Source organism: Zea mays, chromosome 4 (genome assembly GCF_902167145.1).
Source record: "Zea mays cultivar B73 chromosome 4, Zm-B73-REFERENCE-NAM-5.0, whole genome shotgun sequence".
Lineage (NCBI taxonomy): Eukaryota > Viridiplantae > Streptophyta > Magnoliopsida > Poales > Poaceae > Zea > Zea mays.
Genome location: NC_050099.1, coordinates 51,206,291 through 51,219,782, shown reverse-complemented (window position 1 = coordinate 51,219,782; position 13,492 = coordinate 51,206,291).

Here is a 13,492-nt window from a genome sequence, read left to right as displayed (position 1 = left end):
TCCCGGCTAGCGTTGTGCGCCTCATCCCACTCAGCCGAGCACCACCTCTGCACCATCTGCTCCCAGCACTCAGGATGCGCGGCGCACCAATGAGGAATCATCTAAAAAAATATAAGTACACAGCATATCAGAAGCATATTTAGTACCAATAATAAAGTTTTGTATTTACCTGCAAGTACTGGTCCGGAGTCAACGACATGGTTCGGGCATCCTTCTTGTTCACCTTCTCCCCAAGGACGGAGCCGTGGTAAGTGACGATGGCCTGGATGCGCGCCTCGTAGTGCATGTCCACGACGAGCTTCTTACAGCATGTCGTAGACACCACATCCGCCCTGGCCTCATATCCAGCATCGCACCTGAAGAAATCCTACATACACAAAGACGATGTATCCATACATTATTTCAAGAATATGCAACAAATGCGACTTATTAAACAATATAGTGCGATGAAGACTTACCCACAGCTCTTGCTTCACCCGCTCCGCCTTGTTGTTGAATTGTCTGCCGTCCCGATCTACTGCATCGGGGGCGACGGCGTAGTGGTCGAAGGTGTATGCTGGGCTCGTCACTCCGGCGTACTCGACAAGTCCAGGGAAGTGTTCCCGGCATAGAAGGCCCAGGATGCCATTGGGGTTGCGGCCGTGACCCCCTGCAGTCTCCAAAACCATCCAAGACCTGTCCAAGTGATTAAGATGAAGTATTAGTTTCTATTATTAATTTGAACATATAATATGAAAAGGCAGCAACAATATCTAAAGTTACCTACCTCTCTCCATCGGGTCGTATCAGCGGACGTCTGTCACGAAGTATGGGTCGCTTAGGGAGGCTCGCGGGACCTCGCAGGTAGATACTCCTCGAACCTGAGGAGCCAGAACCTGAGACGTCCTGCTGAGCGGCGTCGTCGTCGTCGTCGTCCTGCTGCGCCGCATCGTCGTCGTCCTGCTGTGCCGCATCGACAGCGGCTTGCTGCTCCACCTGCTGCTGTACGGCGTCGTCCTGCTACGCCTGCTCCTCCGTCCTACGGGTGCTCCTCCTCCCCCTCCCCCTCCCCCTCCTCGTCCTCGTCCCATCGCCCACCATCTTTGTCCAACAACCTGCAATTAAGAGTAAACAATTAAGCACAGATAAAAAATATGTATTTAGAAACATATGCAAAATAAATGAAATATAGCATTACATCGATTAAAAATAATCTTCATATGTGTCCGGGTTAGCCGGATCATAAGTGTCATCATCACTATCAACCATTTCATAGTCGACATCATCTGAAGGCGCAATTTCTTCATTGGCATTGCCTTCAAGTATTTCTAAGTCATTCTCATTTTGCACCTCATCATCCTCGTCATCAACAACCATTTCAATATCTACTTCCATTCCGATCGCTTCGGTTAAGTCTATCTCAAATTGCCCTTCGAGCCCATCTTCTTGGAAGAACTCTCCGTCATATGTGTCCGGGTCTAAGTTATAATCTTCATCGTTTGGAACATGTAATTTAGCGTGCGGTGATACCTTATACACAACATCCCAACCCTTAAGATGTTGTTTCGTTTGGCACGCATATGGAAGATAATACACTTGTGTGGCCTGTTGGGCCACAATATAGACATCGTCTCCTGGTAAGGTGGAATCCTGTCGAATTTCGACTAGCCCAAGATTAGAATGTGTCCGTCTCGTAACTTCAGGGTCAAACCAATGACATTTGAATATCACTGGAGTAAGAGGTTTGGAACCATAAAAATTGAGTTCATATATATCTTCAATTCTTACATAATACTCGACCTCGTCAAGCCCGGGCGTATAGACTCCAGAACACGTGGTTTTTCGATTGGGCCGGCTTTGGTCGTAGCTTGTTGTGCGAAAACGGTATCCATTGACGTCATACCCAGAAAATTTCCTGACCCTATAGGCAAAGCCATTGGCTACTTGTCTCAACTCGGCACTCATAGACGGCTCTCTTTGGCCCTGCAAGTTCAAACACGCTAGATTGTTATATTATTCGCACGTAAGAGCAACTTCAAATGACAAACTAAGCACGTACCTTACGTTTAAACCAGGAAATGAAATCGGGCAATCTATTTCCCGCACCCTTTCGAAGAAGGGTATCATATTCCTGTGGAGTTGGGTCCCTTGATCGACGCCAGAATTCATGAAGAAATTGCTCCATGTATGGCGTCACCTCTTCAAGGTTGGTCAATACATATAGCATGATATGGCGCCACTCTTCATGTCTCAGGGTCTTGGTGGTCGAACCACTTGCGCTTCCGAGTTGCCCTCGAAAAATGCTGAGATTCGATTCATTGTCGCCATCATTGTAACGAGGGGGTGGATTATGCACGCTCGGCAGTTTGTCACCATAGTAAGTTGTTGTGAAGTTTGACACCTCCTCCAGTATGTATGCCTCTGCAATGGAAGCCTCGATTTTGCATTTATTTCTACATTTCTTTCGGATAGTCTTTAGACATCTCTCGATTGGATAGCACCAACGTCCCTGCACGGGCCCCCCCATTCGTGCCTCATACGGGAGATGAATAATCAAATGCTGCATCGGATTGAAGAAGCCGGGTGGAAAGATCTTCTCCAGCTTACATAGTAACACGGGTGCCATCCTTTCCAAGTCTGCAATCATGGTCCGAGCTAACTCTTTTGCACAAAGCTGGCGGAAGAAATAGCTCAACTCAGCAAGCGCTAGCCAGACATGCTCAGGGACATAGCCTCGAACCATCGCCGGAGGAATTCGTTCAATCCATATGTGGAAGTCATGACTCTTCATCCCTAAGACTCGCAGAGTAGATAAGTTCACCCCCCTACTAAGGTTAGCTGCATACCCATCAGGGAACATTAACATCTTGATCCACTCTAGTACTTCCTTCCTCTGGGCCCTGCTCAGGACAAAATCGGCCTTAGGCCTTCTCCATGTCTTACCACCACTAGGCGGCTTCATCTCTTGGTTTGGTCTATCACATAACTCTGCCAGATCCACTCTTGCCTTTACGTTATCCTTTGACTTATCAGGAATCTCCATAATTGTTGCCCAAAGTGCCTCGGCGACATTCTTTTCAGTGTGCATCACGTCAATGTTGTGTGGAAGGAGCAGGTCATCATAATTGGGGAGCCGAGTCAATCCCGACTTATGTGTCCACATATGTTGCTCACCATATCCCACAAAACCACCTTCTGGGTTGGCCACGAGACCATCTATCTCTTCGCGAACTTCGGCACCAGTCATCATTGCAGGTGGGCGGTCTGTCACCACGACACCTTTCGTAAAGTTCTTGATGTCTAGTCGGAATGCATGGTCAGGAGGGAGAAATTGTCGATGTTTATCGAATGACGAATATTTGCCACCCTTCTTCAACCAAATGAACCTAAGAGCTTCCTTGCAAACTGGGCATGGGAACTTACCGTGAACACACCAGGCGCAAAATAGCCCGTACGCCGGAAAGTCATGCATGGAGTACTGGTACCAAACATGCATTTTGAAGTTTGTCTTCGTAGCTCGGTCGTACGTCCATACCCCTTCCTCCCAAGCACGGACCAATTCATCAATCAAAGGCTCCATGTACACGCCCATTTTATTCCCCGGGTGTCCAGGAATTATCAACGACACGAATATGTTCTGTCTTTGAAAGCATACGCCGGGGGGGAGATTGATGGGGATAACGAACACAGGCCAACATGTGTATGGGGCAGCGGTCATTCCATAGGGATTGAACCCATCTGTGGCCAGCGCAACACGAACATTACGAGCCTCTTTAGCTTTCTCATGGTGAATGACATCAAAGTGGGTCCATGCTTCACCATCGGATGCGTGAACCATCTTGTCAGGATTGTATCGTTTGCCTTTTTTGTGCCATGTCATCTGTTTCGCGGATTCCTCTGTCATGTATAGACGCTGGATCCTCGGTATGAACGGAAGGTGGCGTAGGATTGTCACGGGGATGTCGAGCTGCCTCTTCTGTCCATCACCAGAGTCTACCTCCATGAACCTAGACGATTTACACTTCGGACAGTACTTTGCCTCAGTGTGTTCTTTCCTAAATAGGACGCAGCCCTTCGGACAAGCATGTATCTGCTCATACGTCATCTTGAGTGCACGAAGGAGTTTCTGTGCCTCGTACATGCTCTTTGGGAGAACGTGATCCTCCGGAAGCAGGCTGCCAATAACTGTCAACAAACCATCGAAGGCGTCTCGACTCATGCTATACTGCGACTTGAACGCCATTATACGCCCAATGGCATCCAGTTGAGAAACCTTTGTCTTGCCGTGAAGGGGTTTCTGTGCCGCGTCAAACATGTCGTAGAATGCCTTTGCGGTCGCCTCTGGCTCGTCCTCCGTACATCCTTCGGCGAACTGTGCCTCGTGATAGTCGTTCAACATGTCCGCTACCCCGGCATCAGCATCGTAATCCTCGACGCGTTGTCTCACCACCTCCTCTCTCGTGCGATGCGCTTCACCATGGAAGATCCACCGAGTATAGTCCGGCGTAAATCCATTCTTCCAAATATGTTCTACCATGGCCTTCTTTGGTTTTCTTTTCCGGTTGTCACATTTGCTGCACGGACAAGGGACTAGGCTAGCTCCTTTAGCAGCTTCGCCATATGCCCGTTCCACGAAAGCATCGGTCTTCCTAATCCATTCTGGGGTGACATCATTACGTCGAACGCGGCCCGTGTACATCCACTCACGGTCCTCCATCCTCTAACATATATAACCGAGTATAGTTTAATATAGACATGTAATGCATGTACACTACGTTCGTACCTTCTAATAGGTGATGATAGGTCCTAATCCCACCCGCGGTTGCGTAGATGGAGTTAGTTTCCATGCTCTACTCCGATCCGAGATAAAATTTCGGCAGCACCTACCCGCTGTTCTCCGGATACACGTCCTGACAGGGAGAGTGTACTGTCCGGAGAACAACAGGGAGGTGACGCCGAAACTCTATCTCGGACCGGAGTAGAGCATGGAAACTAACACCATCTACGCAACCGCAGGCTGTCCAAAAAACGTGGACAATTCGAAACTGATACATTTGTAGATATGCAAAGATCTGCATATCTACACCGTATCTCTTTCGAACGGGAGACGCCTAACAGGGTTACGTGATCTACGACCATGATGCGGATGTAGAGGTTATACCTAGGGTGGCGGTGGAGTCAGGCTAGTGGGGCTGTGGCGGGTCGGTGCAGTGGCGACGCGAGGCAGACCCGCAGCGGCTAGGAAGACCTCTGCAAAAAAAAATAAACAAGTATGTCAACAAAAAAATTCGGCAGCACCTCCCCTGCACGGGGAGGTTTCCAAAACCTGCAAATAAAAGTAACAGCACGATGGCTGACATTCACACATATATCAACGGCACGATGGCCGACAATCACATTTAATCGACATCCATATCGACCATCACACAATCATATATAATCGGCATACAACTAAAACTAGGACCCCTACACAATCATATCTATCGCCACACAAACATTATATATAAACTTTATACGTACTGCGCTACTGTGCTACTATCGCTTTTATTGTGAGGTGGAACTACTTATGTATATCAACAAATGTGAATTAGTGCATATATATTCTCTATTGCCTAGCTCAAAGGAACGGGCATACAATCTAGCTAGTATAGTATAGTATACGTACCTGCTGCTGGAGCGCAAAGATGTGTGCGACGCAGACGGCGACGAGCGGGCAGACGACGCGGCGCGGACGGCGGCGAGCGGGCAGACTGCGCGACGGCGGGCGGACGGCGGGCGCGACGGCTGGCGGCTCGAGCGGCGCGACGGCGGGCGGCTCGAGCGGCGCGACGGCGGGTGACGGCGGGTGGCGCAAGAACGGCGGGCGGACGGCGGGTTGGGGGCGGGCTCCGGCGGGCGCGACGGCGAGCTCCGGCGGGCGCGACGGCGGGTTGGGGGCGGGCTCGGCGAGCGACGGCGGCGCTCCGGCGGGCGACAGCGGGTTGGGGGCGGTCTCGGCGAGCGACGGCGGCGCTCCGGCGGGCGGCGGCGGGTTGGGGGCAGAGAGAAAGAGAGAAAGTGAGAGTGAGAGAGAGACAGGGAGTGCGGGCGCTGTAACGGTAGTAAAACGTTCTTTGCCGAGTGCCCGCGATCCGGCACTCGGCAAAGATTTTTTAAAAATTAAAAAATAAACTTTGCCGAGTGCTGGATCTCGGGCACTCGGCAAAGTCGCCTTTGCCGAGTGCTAGCTGTAGAGCACTCGGCAAAGATGTGTTGTATAGGCTTTGCCGAGTGCCCAAGGACAGGCACTCGGCAAAGTTGTCTTTGCCGAGTGTTAACTGGACAGCACTCGGCAAAGTATTTTGTATTTTTTTTATTTTTTGCAACCAAACTTTTTGTGGTGTGTTCCTACACTATGTAGACCTACATGTATCATTTGTGGACAATTTTAACAGAGTTTTCAATCGTTAGTAGATTTAGTTCGTTTATTTGAATTTCTTCGGAAAATTTAGATTTGAACTGTAGGTCACTCGAAACTTGGAAAACCGTGCATGCAAAAATGATATTCATGTTACTTAGCATAAGTTACGACCGATTCCAGGAGCGGACCGGAAACTTCGAGCAACATGCTCACTAAACATGGCCGTGAACTTGCCATACACATGTTTAAAAATTGTATAAAACACAAACAAAGTCAGAAAATCCTGAAACTTGTTCACGTGTCATGATATCATATGTACAGGCTGCGATAAAAATTTTAGAATGTTTGGAGAAAGTTGTGGGACACTATGTGTAGAAACCTAAGAGAACTACACATGAAATCATAGAGTTTCAATGTAGTTCTCCTAGGTTTCTACACATAGTGTCCCACAACTTTCTCCAAACATTCTAAAATTTTTATCGCAGCCTGTACATATGATATCATGACACGTGAACAAGTTTCAGGATTTTCTGACTTTGTTTGTGTTTTATACAATTTGTAAACATGTGTATGGCAAGTTCACGGCCATGTTTAGTGAGCATGTTGCTCGAAGTTTCCGGTCCGCTCCTGGAATCGGTCGTAACTTATGCTAAGTAACATGAATATCATTTTTGCATGCACGGTTTTCCAAGTTTCGAGTGACCTACAGTTCAAATCTAAATTTTCCGAAGAAATTCAAATAAACGAACTAAATCTACTAACGATTGAAAACTCTGTTAAAATTGTCCACAAATGATACATGTAGGTCTACATAGTGTAGGAACACACCACAAAAATTTCGAGAGACAAAATAAAAAAAATAAAAATATACTTTGCCGAGTGTCCAGATATGACACTCGGCAAAGTATGCTTTGCCGAGTGCCTGCTATGTGACACTCGGTACAGAACCTCTTTGCCGAGAGCCAACGGCTGACACTCGGCAAAGACTAACGGCCGTCAGCTTTGGGACGGCCGCTGACGGCCGTTTGCCGAGAGCCCCCTTTGCCGAGTGTTTGACACTCGGCAAAGTTGTCTTTGCCGAGTGCCGTTCTGTGCCGAGTGTTCAGCTCTCGGCAAAGCACGATTTGCCGAGTGCCTAACTGTACCGAGTGCGGCACTCGGCAAAGCTTTCTTTGCCGAGTGCCCGACAAAAGGCACTCGGCAAAGAAGCCCACACTCGGCAAAGCCTCGGATTCCGGTAGTGAAAGTGTGCGACCTCAGCAGAGTGTTAGAAATTGGTATATCAGTCGTGCTCACGGTTAAGAGCGGCCTTGGGATCCTCTTTGATTAGAAGAACTTTGGATACTTTTATGATGATGGTTATAATTATGATCTCTGGTATTTCCTCTTGGAGGGAGTACATTTGGGTAATAACTGAGTTTATTACTAAAACTTGGCTCTACTAATAGTAATAAATACTTGACCAACTAAAAACAACTGCTTAACCTCAACTCCACATACAACTAGTCCACTTTAGCCAAATGGGACATTTGTTGAGTAGGTTGATGTGTACTCACCCTTGCTTTACAAACCACCCCACCCTAGGTTGTCCCCACTGTACTCAGTGCTCAGGAAGAAATGCTGGCAACATGGAGGACTTTGAGGAGTTTCAGGACTACGACGAGTTCTAGTTTTTCTTAGTGGCAAACCCCGAGTCAGCTGCCTGTGAAGGCCTTATCTACTACGTTATGTATTTCTGCACTTTGATGATATTAAAGCTAATGATTATGTATTAGACTCTATGGTGTCTTGGACATCTTGATGTAATAAAGTACCAATCTGTTATTTACTTTGAGCAATGTGTGATGATGTCTAATTATGTAATAACAGTGTACGTGAGTTTCTGATCCTGGCATGTACATGATTTGCATTCGGTTTGCATTCCAAAACCGGGTGTGACACGTGCTCCTTCCCGGTCACTGACTGGTGAGCTCCACTCGTCGAGCGCGTTCACCGTCACTGTTGCGTGGGGCCTAGGGCGTCCACCCACCTTCTCCGCCATGGCCGTTGCAGCAGCGCCTAGCTCCCAAAACCACCGACCGCGCTAGCTATCCTCCTTCTCCCCTGTGTTCTATGGCCTCGGCCTTTATAAACGAACAGTATGACCGCCCCACCTTCGCGAGTAACTCGAAGATTGCGCCAACATTGTGAGCCATGGGAGAGAGGGGGGAAACCGGGTCGCTTGGAGTTGTAGAAGAGGTCGGGGGCCATCGCTGGAGCATCCCGAACACGTGTGTGGAGGTTGCGGGCATCGGTGGTGGAGAGTCACTTGGGAATTTCTCATCGGAGCTCTCGCACCGGCGCCAAGCCGAAGTCCGCCACGGGCGAAACTCCTGCGCGCCATCCTGGGTGAGTACCGGCTCTCCTATATTCAGTTGATCCACACTACATGTTTCATCGATTGGCCAGGGTCGTAGGACGTTAAATCGGGAAATCCCCGTTGTCGGCAATGGCGCCATCGTGGGGGCAATCTTGCTATCGTGCCCAAAACGCGGGTCGGGGTGGCGATTTTTGGCCGTGGATATATGCGTGGACGAGCGAGGTTAGAAGTTGGATAATGGTTCGCCCTAGCGAATGTCACCTGTCTGATCCAGATCGGATGGAGCCGAGACTGATGGGGTAGTTGCCGTCGATCTCGCGATCAACGGGCAAAGCATGGTTGGGAGTCCAGATCTAATCAAATCCGTTGATGGTTGATCTGACGGCTGTGATCGGCTGATACCCGTTTGTTGTGTTTATTTTGCATTAGAGCCCCTGATGAATTAGCTAATCAACCCGCAATCCTCAACTATTAGGAAATAGTTTAAACTAGGTCCTGAAATTTACAAAGTAGACCTTAAACTTATTTAAAATAGTAGCCACAGTATGTAAATCTCTGTTTACTGATAAAACTAATCCTAAAATGATTTTAATACATAAATAATTCTAGAATATTGTTTAATTCATAGCTAATTCCTTTTAACTCCTTTTGACCCATTCCAGTTGCATTAATATGATATTAATATTGTTTATCGTCTAGTAACCTTATATTACCATGAAACCTAAGGTTAAAATCTTGTACCTCATTTGTTTTATAGTAAACAAACCTTCGGAAAATCATAACTTTATATCCGTAACTCTGAATTTAGTGGTTCTCGAACATAGGATCTCGTTACGATGTGTAGAATATTATCATGCATTTTGTTCTTATGCTTGGTGTGATGTTAATTTCTCCTATGCAATGTTTGTTTGTATTGTTGCAAGGAGACGAGAAAGTGACCGAGGATCCCGGTACTCAGCAGGTGGAAAGTACTGAGCAGGAGCTCATTGAAGGCAAGTTGTGCCCTTGACCACTTTACTTTACCCAATATTGTTTTATATAATCACTGTGGCATTTTAGGCTTAATTTTGATGGGACCTAATAGGTCACCCTAGTATGCTTTACTTTATGCCTTGATCACCACTGAACTTTTGGGTAGTCTCTGCTATTGCTCTATGTGGTTTTGGGTGTTAAGATAAATATGTTTCATGATCATGCTTTATAATTGTTATTCTATTCTTTAATGTTCATGATAAGATTATGGTGTTAATTGGAACATGGAGCTTAACTTGAGATAACAGTGCTACCACAAGGGTGGAATGGGACGCCCATGGCCAAGTAATTAGGAAAGCTAGGGAGAGTCTACCTTACCTGAAAGGGGTAAGCGGGGAGGCGTTGCTACAGAGTATAGGGAGGTTCTCGGGTCGGACTGTCTATTTAGCTTTCCGTACGAGGGATTCCTATGCTTCCTTCTACCTAAATCCGAAGAGGGTTTTCTCAAACTAGTGGAACTTTGAAAAGGCCTCGTAGTGCTACCCCACCTCGTCTCCTTGGTAGAGATGAATGGGGCTTCTAGACCCCTTGGAAAATTGGTAACACGGTTGTGGGTAAAGAAGCGCAACCTCTATAGAGTGTAAAACTAGTATACTAGCCGTGCTCACGGTCAAGAGCGACTCAGGACTCTTGCATGATTAACTTATGAAATTAAACTTAATTTGTCATATGCATCGCATTGTGGTTTTATTATTAATTTTGATCTATTATTACTTTGGGTTGGTATATAATTACATTTAGTAACTGCTAATATAATTTGACCAACTTATTAAAAGCAATGCTCAGCTTTAACCATTATTTATTGATTAGCCTTACACTTCACATGAGCCTGCACTTTTGGTGAGTTCATGCATATCATTCCCCACACTTGTTGAGCTATGATCTTTTGTGAGCTCACCCTTGCGATATATAAACCCTGCCCCCACAGGTGAAGAGCAGGTAACCCATGAGGAGGACTACTAAGAGGAGTTCGATGAAGTCTAGGTGGCGTCTCCCATTCTGCTTAATGGCGCCAAGGAAATAATATTAGTTCGCTTATTTGTTATCATTTATTTTTGTAAGACACTTCCGCTATGTAATAATGTTTGTGACATTTATATCAATACACTTGGTCATTATATGTGTTGTTCTTCTTTGGCGCACATAATAGACGCACCCGGGTTTGTCCCTTAAATCCGAGTGTGACAGGAGTGGTATCAAAGGAAATGTTGAATGTAGGACGAAACCTAGATAGAACTGGACAAAACCCTTACCTTACTCTACTTCTTTCTATACTTATCTTGATCCTGTCTCACCTTTTGGTTGTTCTACTCTGACTACTCTTATCTTTTCTACTCTAGAAAGACAAAGAATTTCACACCTTGGAATCCTATATTTACAAATTCCTAAAGAGATCGAAGACTTAGATTTTTTTTATTTTTATCGATATTTAAGTGTTTGAATGATTGTTCTGATGATAATTGCTTGATTTGCTTCTTTGATTGAGTGAAATAGTATAGTAGGACATTCTAGCTTGTACCACCATAGGGTAATGTGTTAGTATTAAGTAGGTGACACTTTAATCCACTGAGCGATGATGACCCAAAAGATCATGACCTAAAAGTTGGGTGTCTCGTAATTACTTGTCTTATCTGCAATTCTATCTTACCATGTGTTTCTAACCTAGATGGTTAATACCAGGAAGGGAGGCGGTATCGATCTACTTGCTCGCATTTGTCGTAGGAGGATAGTTACCCAACCACAACTGGAGATGAATCCTCCTCTGAATCCTCCATCGGCTGCGACAGATGTTGTAGCTTCCGCTCATATGCAACTACTACAGCAGATGGCTAACACCATGATAGAGATGTAAGCGCAAATGCGTCTGGAAATCCATAAAGAATGGCAGGAATGACAGCAAATACCACCTCCACCACCGCCAGCTCCACCCCGGGACAAGCACCGGGAATTCATGAGTCACAAGCCACCCACCTTCTCCAGCTCTCCAAATCCTCTTTAGGCATTTGATTGGCTGAAGACAGTGGACAAAATGCTCGATATTGCTCAGTGTACCAACCAAGAGAAGGTCTTCTATGCATCGGGTCGCCTCAGTGGCCCCGCTGCCGACTGGTGGGACTCATACTGTGCTACTCACGCTGCTGCTGACACCATCACATGGGCAGAGTTCTCTACACATTTTAGGAATTATCATATTCCTGTTGGTCTGATGATAATCAAGAAGAAGGAGTTCTTATCACTCAAGCAGGGAAACATGACAGCGAGTGAATACATAGATAAATTCATTCAGTTGTCAAGATATGATCTACAGGAGGTCGCTCATGATGAGATGAAACAAGAGTAGTTTCTGGAGGGACTCATTGGGTCACTCCAGTACCAGCTAATGTCTCACACCTTTCCATCTTTCCAGAGGCTTCTAGACAAGGTCATAGCCCTTAAACACAAATGTGTTCAGCTTGTAGAGATGAAGATGAAGGCCATCACCCAGGGTCAGGGTAGCAGCAGCATCCGCCCTCGCTTTGCTCCACCCCAAGGTACACTAGCTCGTCTTAGAGGAGGGCAGCAGTCTCATCAGCGCCTTGCTCAGCAGACACCATGGGCTACACCGTAGACTCCTCGTCCTCGTCAGGCTGCCCCCACTGACACCCCAGCGAAACCTGCTGGCCAGAACACCGCTACGGGCACCACATGCTTCAAGTGTGGTGAGGTTGGGCATTATGCCAATGTCTGTCCTAAGAGAAATCCCAACACTCCAAAACATGATAGTACTTAGGTCAAGCAGACACAGACTCTAGCCAGCAACCATGGTTATAGCATTGCCACAGTTAATCAAATCAATGCTAAAGCTAATATGTATGGTTCTAACATCGTCAATGGTACATTCTTCATTAATTCCATGCTAGCTGCTATACTTTTTGATTCTGGAGCTTCGCATTCATTCATATCTGCTCGTTATGTTCATGCAAATAGTCTACCTTATCTTGCTATGCGTAGACCCATGATAGTCATTACACCTAAAGGGCCTTATGAGGCAACATATATGATTCATAAAATAGACGTAACAATATTGGGAAGAAAGTTTTGGGCTATGCCTATAGTGCTAGAAGAGAGTGCAATATACTTAATCCTTATCATGAATTGGTTAAAACAATGGAAGGCAGTAATACATTGTGCTAGAGGAAAAGTAGAGCTTTCTAGTCCTGATGGGGATAGATTTGAAGTCACAGTTGCACCACCCTGATGCGTCACGATGCCTGATCTTTACGACATCGGATCAATCTTCAGATAACTAGCTTCGAAGAAGCCAAGATAACTTGCTGCAAGCAGCGATAACTAGTGCAACCTGACAAATAAAACTTGATGCCAACCATCGTCTTTAACCGGCAACCTGAATTGAGGATTCGCCCAACCACACTCTCAAAGAACCAACCAACACATCCTACAATCAATCGAGGAGACTTCGAAGGGAGTAGGAGCACCACTTAAGAGCGGATGAAGCCGCCGCTTCTGCAATCCCGCGAAGGAATTCACAAGAGCAAAGGGGTAGAGATCACTCTCAATATTTGTTAGCACACAACTGAACAAAAGGGTTCTATTTTTAGATTATCAAAAGCTGCCTTACATCATAGACATAGGGGGGTATTTATACTAGTAACAACCAGCCTTAGAGAGGTATAAACACAAAACAAAAGTATTTTCACGTGCCAATGTGAAGGAGCCTCTTC